General features: G+C 38.9%; 1 protein-coding gene across 1 annotated transcript in view; it reads left to right on the forward strand.

Moving 5' to 3' along the window:
• IPO11 (importin 11) overlaps positions 1-11,804 on the forward strand; it is a 137,996-nt gene that overhangs the window by 52,867 nt on the left and 73,325 nt on the right. The gene's annotated exons all lie outside the window — the stretch shown is intronic.

Genomic DNA, 11,804 nt, shown 5'->3' on the forward strand with positions numbered 1-11,804 from the left:
TTTTTTTTGTCAGAAGGCAAGACTTTAACTGCTATGCTCCTTCTCGACTATATCAGACTACAATGTGCAGAATAATTTATTGTGATAGCATTTTATTATCAGAGATTTTGGGATTTGTTTCTTGTGGTAGAGTAGCAATGTTTTTGTCTTATTCTACCTTTGAATGAGTTTTCTTTTTCACAAGTATATAATTAGTTAAAATAAAGGACTGATTACTTAGGAAAAAGGTGAGATGAAATTTTCTTCTCTTAAATGGTTACATTGTGTCTATTCAGAATTTTACATTTCCTTGTTGTTTAAGATACCTTATTTGTAGATGAAGGATGATGTATTTTATCAAGATGCCTAAAACAGTGGATCACCACTAATAAAGAAGTGATAAAATTTTTTAAGGTGTTAAGATTTCCAGAAGCTTAATAGTGATCCAGTGTGTACTTATGACTCTGACAGTAAGTGTGTGTTGTTTAAGTTTCCAAGAAGTATGTTTTAAAGGGAAATATGATTCATGATAAGCAGTAAAGCTTAATCTGATGTCCTGTGACCAGAGTGTTTGGCAATTATCAACCTTCTTGCTTGTATATGACTTTTCTTTCTGGTAAGATGACTTGAGCAACTAGATCTGTCAGTGAAAACAGAAGTTCTTGCTGTGTACTGAAATATCTATGTGGCTTTATCTCTTCTCTAAAGATGCTTTAGCCTGCAAGACTAGACATGAAACACAATTTACATCTAATTGTAGCTCTTGGCCTCTGATAGTGACACAGGCTCTTTGAAGTAAGTGGGAGCTGTCCTTCTAATATTAGAGAAATATATATTAAAGAGTAAAGAAGTTGGGCAGGAAATACATTGCCTTGCATTCCAGCTTGTCCCCAGACATCAGAGAGCCTGGAGGCCCTTCTGAGATTGAGTGATGCCTATTTCTATAAGTCTGGTTGCTTTTGAATGAGCTGATGCAGCCACCCTCATAGAGTTTGGTTATGTTCAACTCTCATTAACTGATTTATGAACAGTGCTTTTCATTGAAGCAGTAGATTATAGACTATCTTGGATTGCCACTGATAAATATACTGTCTTCAGAGAATATGTGTGTACCAAGTGTGAATAATACAGCCAATGGTGAATGTGTTAAAACATGGAATAACTGTGCAGATGTCTAAGTTCTCAGGGAAGCACTTGCTATGGCAAATCTGCGACTATCACTCAATAGGTGTCACTGTGCAGGGAAGAGAGGCTTATCTCATTGACTGGTCCCAGAAGTCTGCGATGTCCTCCTGACTTGTCTATGTTATCTTCCCCAGAATTCCTCCCCTTCTTAGGCTATTTTTATAATATTTAATTATTTTTGACTGGAACTTGAGTGATTCTAAAACACATCTATATTGCAATTCGTGTGACAGAAAATGACAACTATGCAGTTCAACAGTTCAGCAGAAACAAGTTCCTATTCTTAGTGATATCACAAAGCCTGGCTGTGGTGTTTAAGTTCTGCCTCTTTGCCATGACTCTTAGAGTCATCATAACATGCTTTCCTAACTAAAATGGACTACGAACATGTAAGGTTGCAGTTTGTGTTGCTTAGGGAATTACCATGTCAGAGGCTCCTTGCAAATTCAGTGTTCTGCCCAAGAGATTTTCTCAATATTGTACTTTCTCTTAGGAGTGGGCTTCTCAATAAATCACCTCCAATACTCCACAATAAAGACATTGGCCAGTGTCCAGAAGAACATTTCAGTGCCTGTATAATCTTCACACCACATTTCAGTCTTACAGAGTGGATGTATCAACAGTGCTGTAACACACAATGATGCTTTGAACTGTCTTTTTGATAGTCTTTACCATGTTTCCTATCTTGGGCTAAATAAATTTGACTTAATTTGACTGCAGGTGTCAGTGGAAGACCAAATCTCATTGTGATATGTAAACCTACCTGGAAATTATCTAGCATGATTAATGGAGGATAACATGATGTACTGACAAATGGCAGAAAATATTTGCATTAATGTTAATCTACTTTCTCAGAAACATAAGAGTTTTTGATGGCTCTAAGGTTTATGTTCCTTATAATTTGTGTTTACCTCAGACATCCATGTACCAATAGAATGCCATACCATTCAGAGGGGCTGCAATATGAAAAATATTTAAAATAGAAATAATTGGCCAGATTTTTGAACTTTCAGGTTAGAGATTAGATTCTCATGTGTTTTGAAAAATAGAATTGCTGATTTATTTGCATTTATTTAACTTCTTTACAGCATGATGAATATTTAATGATTTCTTCAGAGCAGATGGATAGGAAGTGAGCATTTCATTCTTTTCCTTGATATCAAGTCTTTGAAAGAGATATGGACATTTATGGATATTTACTATGTATTTCTCCAGATATGCAAGGTTTCAATTCACTGAAGAGCCTATAACCCAGGCAGTTATTCCATTTATTTAAATGGTAGTGTTTTTAAGAAGTGAAAGCTGTTCATTCCAAAGAGTACCAAATAAAATGTGAAAATTGAATTTAAGTACATAGTCTGGTTATAAGTGTTACATTTCTGCGTGAAGTCTGGCCCATGAAGGGTCTGCAGAAACCTTTGAAAAACATACAGTGAACAGTAACTGCCATGCTGCTGTGTCCTGTGCAATCATGCAATTTCAAGTGTCTCAGTCTTTCCATTATTCATTTGTATATAAGATGTGGATAACAAATTAATACAAGCTTTCACTGTTTTGGAATTGTTTCTTCCCCATAGCTTATTCAGTATTGTTCTTGAATTTCTTATTCTTTGAACCATAGAATCATTAAGGTTGGAAAAGACCTCTAAGATCAACTAGACCAGCTGTCCAGCTGCCATCAATGTTGCCCACTAAGTCATATTTCTTAGTTATGCATCTACATTCCTGGACACCTCCAGGGATGGGGACTTCGTCACATCCCTGGGCAGCCTCTTCAAGCCTGGGCTGACCTCTCTTTTGTGGAAGAAGATTTTCCTAGTATCCAAACAGAATCTTCTCTAGTGCAACTTGAGGCGGTTCCCTCTGGTCCTATTGCTAGTTATGCAAGAGAAGATGCTGACCTCCACCTCACCATAACCTCCTTTCAGATAGCTGTAGAGCTCAAACAGGTCTCCCCTGAGCTCCTCTTCTGCAGCCTAAACAATCCCAGTTCCCTCAGCTGCTTCTCATAAGACCTGTGCTCAAGACCACTCATCAGCTTCTCTGCCCTTCTATTCCAGGGCCTCGATCTCTTTCTTGTAGTGAGGGCCCTGAAACCAAACACAGTTCTCAAAGTGTGGGCTCACCAGAGCTGAGTACAGGAGGAAGATCACCTCCCTGCCCCTGCTGGCAGCACTAGATCTAATACAAGCCAAGATCTCATCGGCCTTCTTGGCCATGTGAGCACATTGCTGGCTCATGTTCAACCAACACCTTGCAATTTTTTTTCTTCTGCACATTCTTCCTGCCACTGTGCCTCAAGCCCATATCATTGCTTGGGGTTGTTTTGACCAAAGTGCAGGGCCTGACACTTGGTTTTGTTGAACTTCATCCTATTGGCATCAGCCCAGCTATCAGCCTGTCCAAATCCCTCTGCAGGACCTTTCCACTTCTAGGCAGATCAACACTTCTTCCCAGCATGGTGTCACCCATAGACTTACTGAGGATGCATTCAGTGCCCTCACTTGGGTCATCAGTAAAGACATTAAACAAGACCAGCTCTACTATTGACCTCAGGGGAGCACCACTCAAGACTGGTCACCAGCTGGATTTAGCTCCATTCACCATCACTCCCTGAGCCTGGCCCTCTTGACAGATTTTCACCCAGTAAAGCGTACATCTGTCTAAGGCACAGGCTGTCAGCTTCTTGTGGACAATAGTGTGGAAGACAGTGTCAAAGGCTTTGCCGATGTCAAGGTAGACTAAATCAACAGCCTTTTGTTCATCTACCAGGTGAGTTACTCAATAATAGGAGGAGAGGAGGTTGGTAAAGCAGGACCTGCCTTTCATGAACCCATGATGGCTGGGATTGATCCCCTGGCTCTCCCACCCATTTCCTCTGGGACCTCTGTTGACCAGGAGTGATGACAGATGGTGGAAAGTGGCTTGGCAATCACCTCCATCAGCTCCCTAGTAACCTCAGGTGGATTCCCTCTGGCCACACGCCCTTGTGTCAGACCAGGTGGAGTAGCAGGTATCTAAATGTTTCTAACTTAATCATGGAGATTTATTCCTCCATATGTTCCAATCATCCACATTTCCCACTAATCTTTCTCTGTTTCTGAACAGCAAGTCTAGTGGAGCACTTCCGCAGGTAGGATCCATTTCCAACTGTGCCAGGAAGTTATCTTCCATACACTCTAGAAACCTCCTAGACTGCACTGTATTGTATTTCCAGCATGTATCACAGAAATTGAAGTCTCCAATGAGAAGAAAGGCTGGTGATTCCACAACATCTGCCAGCTACTTGTAGACAGCCTGATTAATCTCTTCATCATATAACAGAGCCCCACCGGGATGTCTGCCTTGTTGGCACTCCCCCTAACCCTTACCCATAGAGATTCAACCTTGTCATTCCCAGCCCCGACCTCCAATGCTGAAATGCTCTCTAACAGAGATCCATGCCACTGCCCCTCTTTTTTTTGCCTATCCCTTCTGAAGAGTTTATAGCTGTGCATTGCAGCATTCCACTCATGGGAGTGACCCCACAATTTTTCAGTAACAGCAACTAAGTCATAGTTTGCCTGCTGCATGATGGCTTCCATCTCCTCCTGTTTATTGCCCAAGCGGTATGCATTGGTATAGATGCACTTCACATGAGCCATCTGCTTCACCCCCTAAACCAGCATTATTCCTCCAGACTTATCTCTACTGAGCTTTGTCTTATTGCCTTCCCCCTTCGTACCAATTTAAAGCCCCCTCAATGAGTCCTGCCAGCACCTGTGCTAGAATCTGCTTCCTTCTTTGATACAAGTGAGATCCATCAGCAGATATCAGGCCAGAGGCCGAGTAAACCACCCCACAGTCAAAAAAGACAAAATTGCTGTGATGGCAGCAGACTCTTAATCATGTATTTATGAGATGTGTTCTGGTCCTCTCAGTATCCCCTGCTGACACTGAAGGAATGATGGAAAACACTACCTGTGCTCCCCTTGATTAACTAACTACTCCAATTCCCAGAAAACTCTTATTATAGTCCTCAGACTTCACTCAGTGACTTCATTGCTGCTAGCCTGAACTATCAGTAAAGGTAATAATAAGTGGGTCGAACCAGACAAAGTTCTACTAAAAAAAACAGGAAGTTTTTTAGTCCCTAACCCAGGCTCCAGGGAGGCAGCAGAAGGGATCCTCCATTCTCCTCAGAATAGAGTGATCTATGATCATTACCCTTCTTTCTTCTTGCAGGAGACAGTCTTGAGGCATGGAGTCAACTGCCTTGTCTTAGACAACATCCTGGGTGGACCTTCCACCACATCCTCACTGATCCTCAAATCTGGAGCCTCAAATCTATATTGGAGGAGTACGTGGGTAATCAAGATAGACGAGGAGAGAGTTTGCCTATGACACCAAGGGGGGACCTGTTTCCATTTCTCTCCATCTCTTAGGTCCCCTCCTCTGCCTTGGGCAGGAAATCCACTGTTAGGGGTATATAACTCCAGTGCCTTTTTCTAAGGTGTGGCAGGAGGTTACTCCACAAATCTACCTGCTGCTGATGCTCTTTGGTGCTCCATAACCTCTCCATCTCCTCCTTGAGCTTTCCCAGCAGACTGAACAGATCATCCAGTTGCTCACACTTCCCTCAGGTGGTATCCCTACTGCTCTTCACTGGCAGCAACAGACTCAGACACTCCCAGCATCCAGAGACCTGAACATTCTGGAGCAGACACTAAATCTGGGTCATTACATTTCTTTTAGCAAGTGATTTTTGCCTAGTGGAGACCATGGCTAGACTTGTAGTCTGGGAGGCAGCCAGAAGTTGAGCAGGACTTCTGAGTGGAGAGAGATAGTCTGACCTCCGTGCTCAAACTGCCTGTGTGGACTCTTGTATGAAGTATACAGGCATGCATTTCTAATGCACATACCGCAGATCAGAGCGTATTTCCGTTTTGTTAGATCTTGATGTAAGTAAGATGCATTTAGTAAGAACTTTTTCTTGTTGATATAATCCTCATGCTATAGTATGGAGAGATCCTATGCAATTGAAAGAAGTCAACTTGAAATGCAGAAGTTGTCCAGAATGCTAAATATGAATTATGATGAAGACAATTCTGGACTATATCAGTATTTATGGCTGATAGATTTGCATTAAACACATTACAAATGTAGTTTTTACCTCATTCATTCATACTATGCATAATGAAGACAGCAGAAAACAAACAAAAAAACAAATAACTGTTTAAAAACTTTTCCTTTGGTAAAACAGGAATTAATTTCTAAATACCTTATATATATTGTTTTTTGCTGGGGGTGTAAAGAAATCAGATTGTGTCTGCTCTGTATAGACGTGTTCAATAATAACTTAAAAGAAAAACCCACCAAATTTAAATTTCACACTGTATTGCAGAATTCTGAAGCAGTTTCTCAATAATGTTAGCAGCTTTTTTTATTTGTAGAAAACTGAGTAGATATTCTTGGTATCGCATAGTTTGCAAATGTCTAAAAAAGTATATATGCAAGTAGATTTTGGAAATGTACATTTCTTGTTTCTGTAGAAGCAAAGGCTTAATGTGTGAACTACTCTGGATGAGGTGAGAAGGCAATAACACTTGAATCTCACAGTGAAGTTGAATTGTTGGATGTTGTCTTTTAACAGTTCTGACCCATCGTGAACGTAATGCAGCTAAGGGAAACATCTGAGAAATACAGTGTGTCTGAGGATGGCAAAATCCCCACAGTGGGATGTCCAGAAGTAGTTCTTAAAATGGGACAGCCTTCTTCCAAAGAAGTATCCATTTAAATATAGGCCAGTGAAGTCCTTTCTTGCTAAGTGACATTAACTTGTTTACTATCCTTAAGGGAGTATAAAATTCTTCATTGACTTTCCACCCTCATTCACATGCTGAAGGAGTGGAGAATCATTTTCATGGTAGCTACATGAAAAATACTACTCTTTTTCTTTATATGATCCTGGAAATTTTTGTTCGCTTTCCTATACAAATATTTGATTTGGATTTCTTTGTCTTTATTTTACTCTACTGGAAATTATTTCAAACTATATTTTCATAAATGCCCAGGTTTCAGCTTTCATGGTTAGTTAAACATAAAAATTGAAAAGTTGCCAGAGGTTAAGAAAATCTCAAATAACTCGCAGATGATCTTATTTTATGTATCTTATTTGCGAACTATTATTGTCTGTGTTACAGAGCAAGTTTGGATCTTGAGGTATTGAAATACCACTTACCACCTCCAGTATGTAATCAAATCGTTTTGTTACTTTTCAGTAGATCCCATGTAATTTAAAAACACAAGAATAGCCTTTGCAATGAGAATGGCTGCTAAAAGTTATTACAGACTGTATGACAATGTATAAAGCTAGGTACATAATGTTGCAGTTTAAAGGTAATTCTGAAATATGATAGTAAATTTATATCTAGCAATTACAGCAGTTACAGCTAATGATGATAATACATCCAGCAAATATCAATTTTTAAAATGAATATTTCTTCATTTCTGTTTAATTATTTTTTTGCATACAAATGGTCCTCCATATCTCATATGGATATCAATGCAGTTACCTTCTCACTGTTGCACTACAAAAGCTGTTAGCAGGAAACTGATAAGCCTGTGGAAGTTTATCACTCCCTGATGAATTCTCATTGCTTTTCAATATATATAGCTGTAGAATAAAATGCAATTATTTTGGACTTTTGTTTACCTTATCTTCCTGCATCATGTTCTTTCCTTCTCTACTAAGAAGGTGCTGAGGCCCTGGCACAGGCTTATCAGAGAAGCTGTGGGTTCCCCATCCTTGGAGACGCCAGGTTGGATGGGGCCCTGGGCAGCCCAAGCTAGCAGGGGGCAGCCCAACCCGTGTCAAGGGATTCGAGCTCAATGGACTTTAGGGTCCCTTTCGACTCATGCTGTTCTTTGACTCTCTTCCATTCTAAGTGTGATAAAAAGAAACAAGTAACTGGAGTGATATTATTTGCAGATCCTTTTTATTTGCAAAGGAAAATAAATTTTTTTAATAAGAAGAATCTGCTTATTTTGAAATTCAGATTCTGCTTGGATAAAAGATGCAGGTACTTGAAGAATTACTAGAATTATTGTGGGAAATAAAAAAAAAAAGAATATTTTATAGGAAAGGGATCTAGGACTATCTTCACAAGTGCAACTTTTATAATCACATCTGAGAAATATAAAAAAGAAAGAAAGATTTAAAAACATCCACACAGAAATACAACCTAATAGATTCCAAAATTATGTACGAGTTCCTCTCAAACCTAACTGTCAGTGGGAGGAAACATTCTGGGAAGGCTTCTCAAATCCAGTCCTGTATTGAAGACATTAGACCAAGGCGCAAACCAGTGCAGGAGAAGACATATGGGTGTAACTGAAAGAATTCTTTGAAGGATCATTTTAACATTTAAATGTCTTCTTATGGAGATAAGGACAACTTGACCATCAATTTACAATTTTTATTAGGGAAAAACAGAAGAGTAAAAAGTAGTTTATTAGTATACACTTTTTGCTTGCAGTACAGAAAACTTGTTACTGCTGTTTAGTCATGGTATGAAATTATTCTGAGCATTTTGAGGATTGGTTCTCGTCTCAGTTTCACAAATTTTCTCTCCCTTAAGAGGGCAAAATCAACCCCATTCTTCCGAACTGTAGGCTTAATCCCAAGTAAAGAGAACATCTGAGTTGGCTTGTTGATATTACTCATGTGTTTAATACATTAAAATAATTAAAAAAACATTAAATGCAAACCAAAAGCACTCACAGAATAAAGTGTCAAAGCAGGTGCTTCATCAAAGGATGGCTGTACGTAGGAAAGCTTTCAGGATTTTTTGGTGTGAAAATACATCTCAGTGAGAAAAATGAGAACATGTCAATGTCCTTCGTACGAAGATAATGAGAAGATTATTCCATGGCACATTGTTTAGCTGTATAATAAAATACTTTGTCTGACTTGAAAAATGATTGTTGACATTTCAATGTCTTACGATCTACATACTGAATACAAATCTCTTTAAGTCTCTTCATGGGCTAGTACACTTAATGAAGGTCATGCATATATGGCATCCGACTGGCTTAAAGAAGATTATGCTAATAAAGGGGCACAAAAGAGAACAGGAACTCTTTAAAACTGGATTTGGTACATGACCTATTGGTAGAAAAAGCACTTTTAGATAAGTAATTTACCCATTACTGACATATATCACAAATAAAAAATAAATACAAAAAATACAACTTAAAGTAGCAAATAAAAACCTCACTTCAGAATTTTATAGGTAAGGGATCATTTCATCCTGGAAATCTTTGTAATTGAATCCTTAAAGTCCTGAACGTCCTCAATTTTATCCATTTTCAGTGCAAAGCATTTGAGGGAATTTGAGGGAATTGAGAGTTCATCTGCACCTTCTGATGTCAAATTGTTGAATTCCCAGCTAATGGGAACTCTGATGTGAGTTACGTGCTGGGGAGGATTAGTCTCCATGAGTTCCTTGCCCTCTGATATTTCTCAATCAACACTGCTTGATCCTTCTGTGGCCTTGATGGTTGTCTTCTTTATTCACAAAGTAGACAGCCTCCAAGACAGCCAAGCTACTTAACATTTACACTGGGCCAAGATAGGCTGGGCTGCCATTCTGATTCTATAGAGAAAAAAAAGTTCAAATCCATTTGTATTTGCTGAGCCAGCAACTTTGGTTTCAAAGGTCTGTAAAAGCATTGATCTTAAAAGTAGTAAAATAAATACTATTCATGTCAGTGTTAAATTATTACTTGGTTTCCTGTAATGTATTACAAATCAGGTGTAAGTATGTCATTACAGAATCCAATCAAAAAGCAGATCAAATCTTATCTAACTGCTGGAAGGGAACAGGTACGAGCAAAACTGAGATAAGTGAGTAAACTGAGAAATTTTGCCTTGTAATTCATTTTTCCACCTTGGTAATTTTATACTTGATCTAATCTAAGGTCTGATGGAAATTATATATACCTAGTCATTACTGTGGGGTGATATCTCAACACAGACATTGATTCATGTGCTAAAAAAATAAAAGTAACAGTCATTAACAAGCCTTTATCTTGTGTAGGGAGTCAATTTCCAATAAAATGAGGGATGAAATTCCTTTAACTCCATTTTGTATTTGGTTGCTTGGAAAAATATAGAGCTCAGAGGAAGATATGAGCTGTCTGCTGAGGGAGCCCTACAGGCTTTTTCAGTGATATAGCTTTGATGCTGCTAACTGAAGTAGTCAAGGGGTGGGTTTACTCTGCAGAAAGACATCTGCCTCTTTCATTTTTGCACTGTAAAGTCAAGATTCCTTTCAACATATCTCAAGTGATGCAAATATATAGAAATACTAAACAAGCCTCTACTTTTCACAGAATCACTGGGGTTGGAAGGAACCACAATCATCAAAATGGTTGGTTGGTCTTTGCTAAAGTAAGTTCCCTACAATAGTTTGCACAGATAGGCAGCCAGCTAGGTCTTGAATATCTCCATGGAAGGAGACTCCACAACCTCGATGGGAACCTGTTCCAGTGCTCTGTCACCCTTACTGCAAAGAAATTCTTTTACATGTTTGTATGGAACTTCCAGAGTTCAGGTTCTGGGCCATTACTCTTTGTCCTATCACTACACACCACCAAGAAGAGTTTGGCCTCATCCATTTACCTACCACCTCCCTTTAGATATTTATAAACATTAATTACATTCTCCCTCAGACTTCCTTTCCCCAGGCTGAACGGATCCAGGTTACTCAGCCTTTCCTCATAATGGTGATGCTCTAGGCCTTTTATTATCTTTGTGGCCCTTTGCTGGACTCCCTCCCTCTCTGTCTTTTTCTGAACTGGGAAGTGCAGAATGAATCTCTGTGTTTGCTTAGCTCTCAGTGAAATTTCTCAGAAGAAAAATACAATCATGTTTGATAAAACGCATAGGAGGTCAGGGAGTCCTCTATAAAGAAACAGGCTTATACAATGTAACCTGCAGGATTTTAGAAGATAAAGCTAGGGTAGGTTACACTTTGTACACAGTATTGCTTCTGGACTTCATGTCCAATTTCATCCCAGGTTATCATAATGATCTTTTAATTTGTAGAAATTCTCATGGTAGGTAGACATTGTGGGTGTTGCTAAACTTACCTTGCTGCTAAGCTTTTTAAATCCCTATATACAGGTATTACAATCTTTGAGTAGTCAACATTAAATCCCTCAGCTACCAGCAATAGTCTTGCCCTACTAAAAGAACCCTTGGGATAGAGGCCAGTGACTTCAAAGGGCACATGGGGTGAATAGAAATGAAACTGCATTACAAAACACCAGCTTGCAGCAAGTCAAATGGGAGGTTCTGTTGTCTTCTAAACTGTCTTCATGGTACATGATAACTTACTGCTCACTTCATACTAGATAAAAATGAGTAAGTATGCAGTAGTGGTAATGAAACTTTATTTATAAATACAGTGAAGTACAGGAGGAGGAGGTGCAGTTTCTGCTTCACTGTCCTGTCAGTATGGCTCATTTATTTCAAGGTATTAGAAGAATAATTTTCAAGGGCATGTTATAAAGTCCTTCTTTGCAGAAAGTTGGATATAGGAGACAACTGATAGTACTGAGTTTGAGAAAATTTTTTTTTTTTTAATTAGTCAACA

The sequence above is a fragment of the Meleagris gallopavo genome, chromosome Z (genome assembly GCF_000146605.3).
Source record: "Meleagris gallopavo isolate NT-WF06-2002-E0010 breed Aviagen turkey brand Nicholas breeding stock chromosome Z, Turkey_5.1, whole genome shotgun sequence".
NCBI lineage: Eukaryota > Metazoa > Chordata > Aves > Galliformes > Phasianidae > Meleagris > Meleagris gallopavo.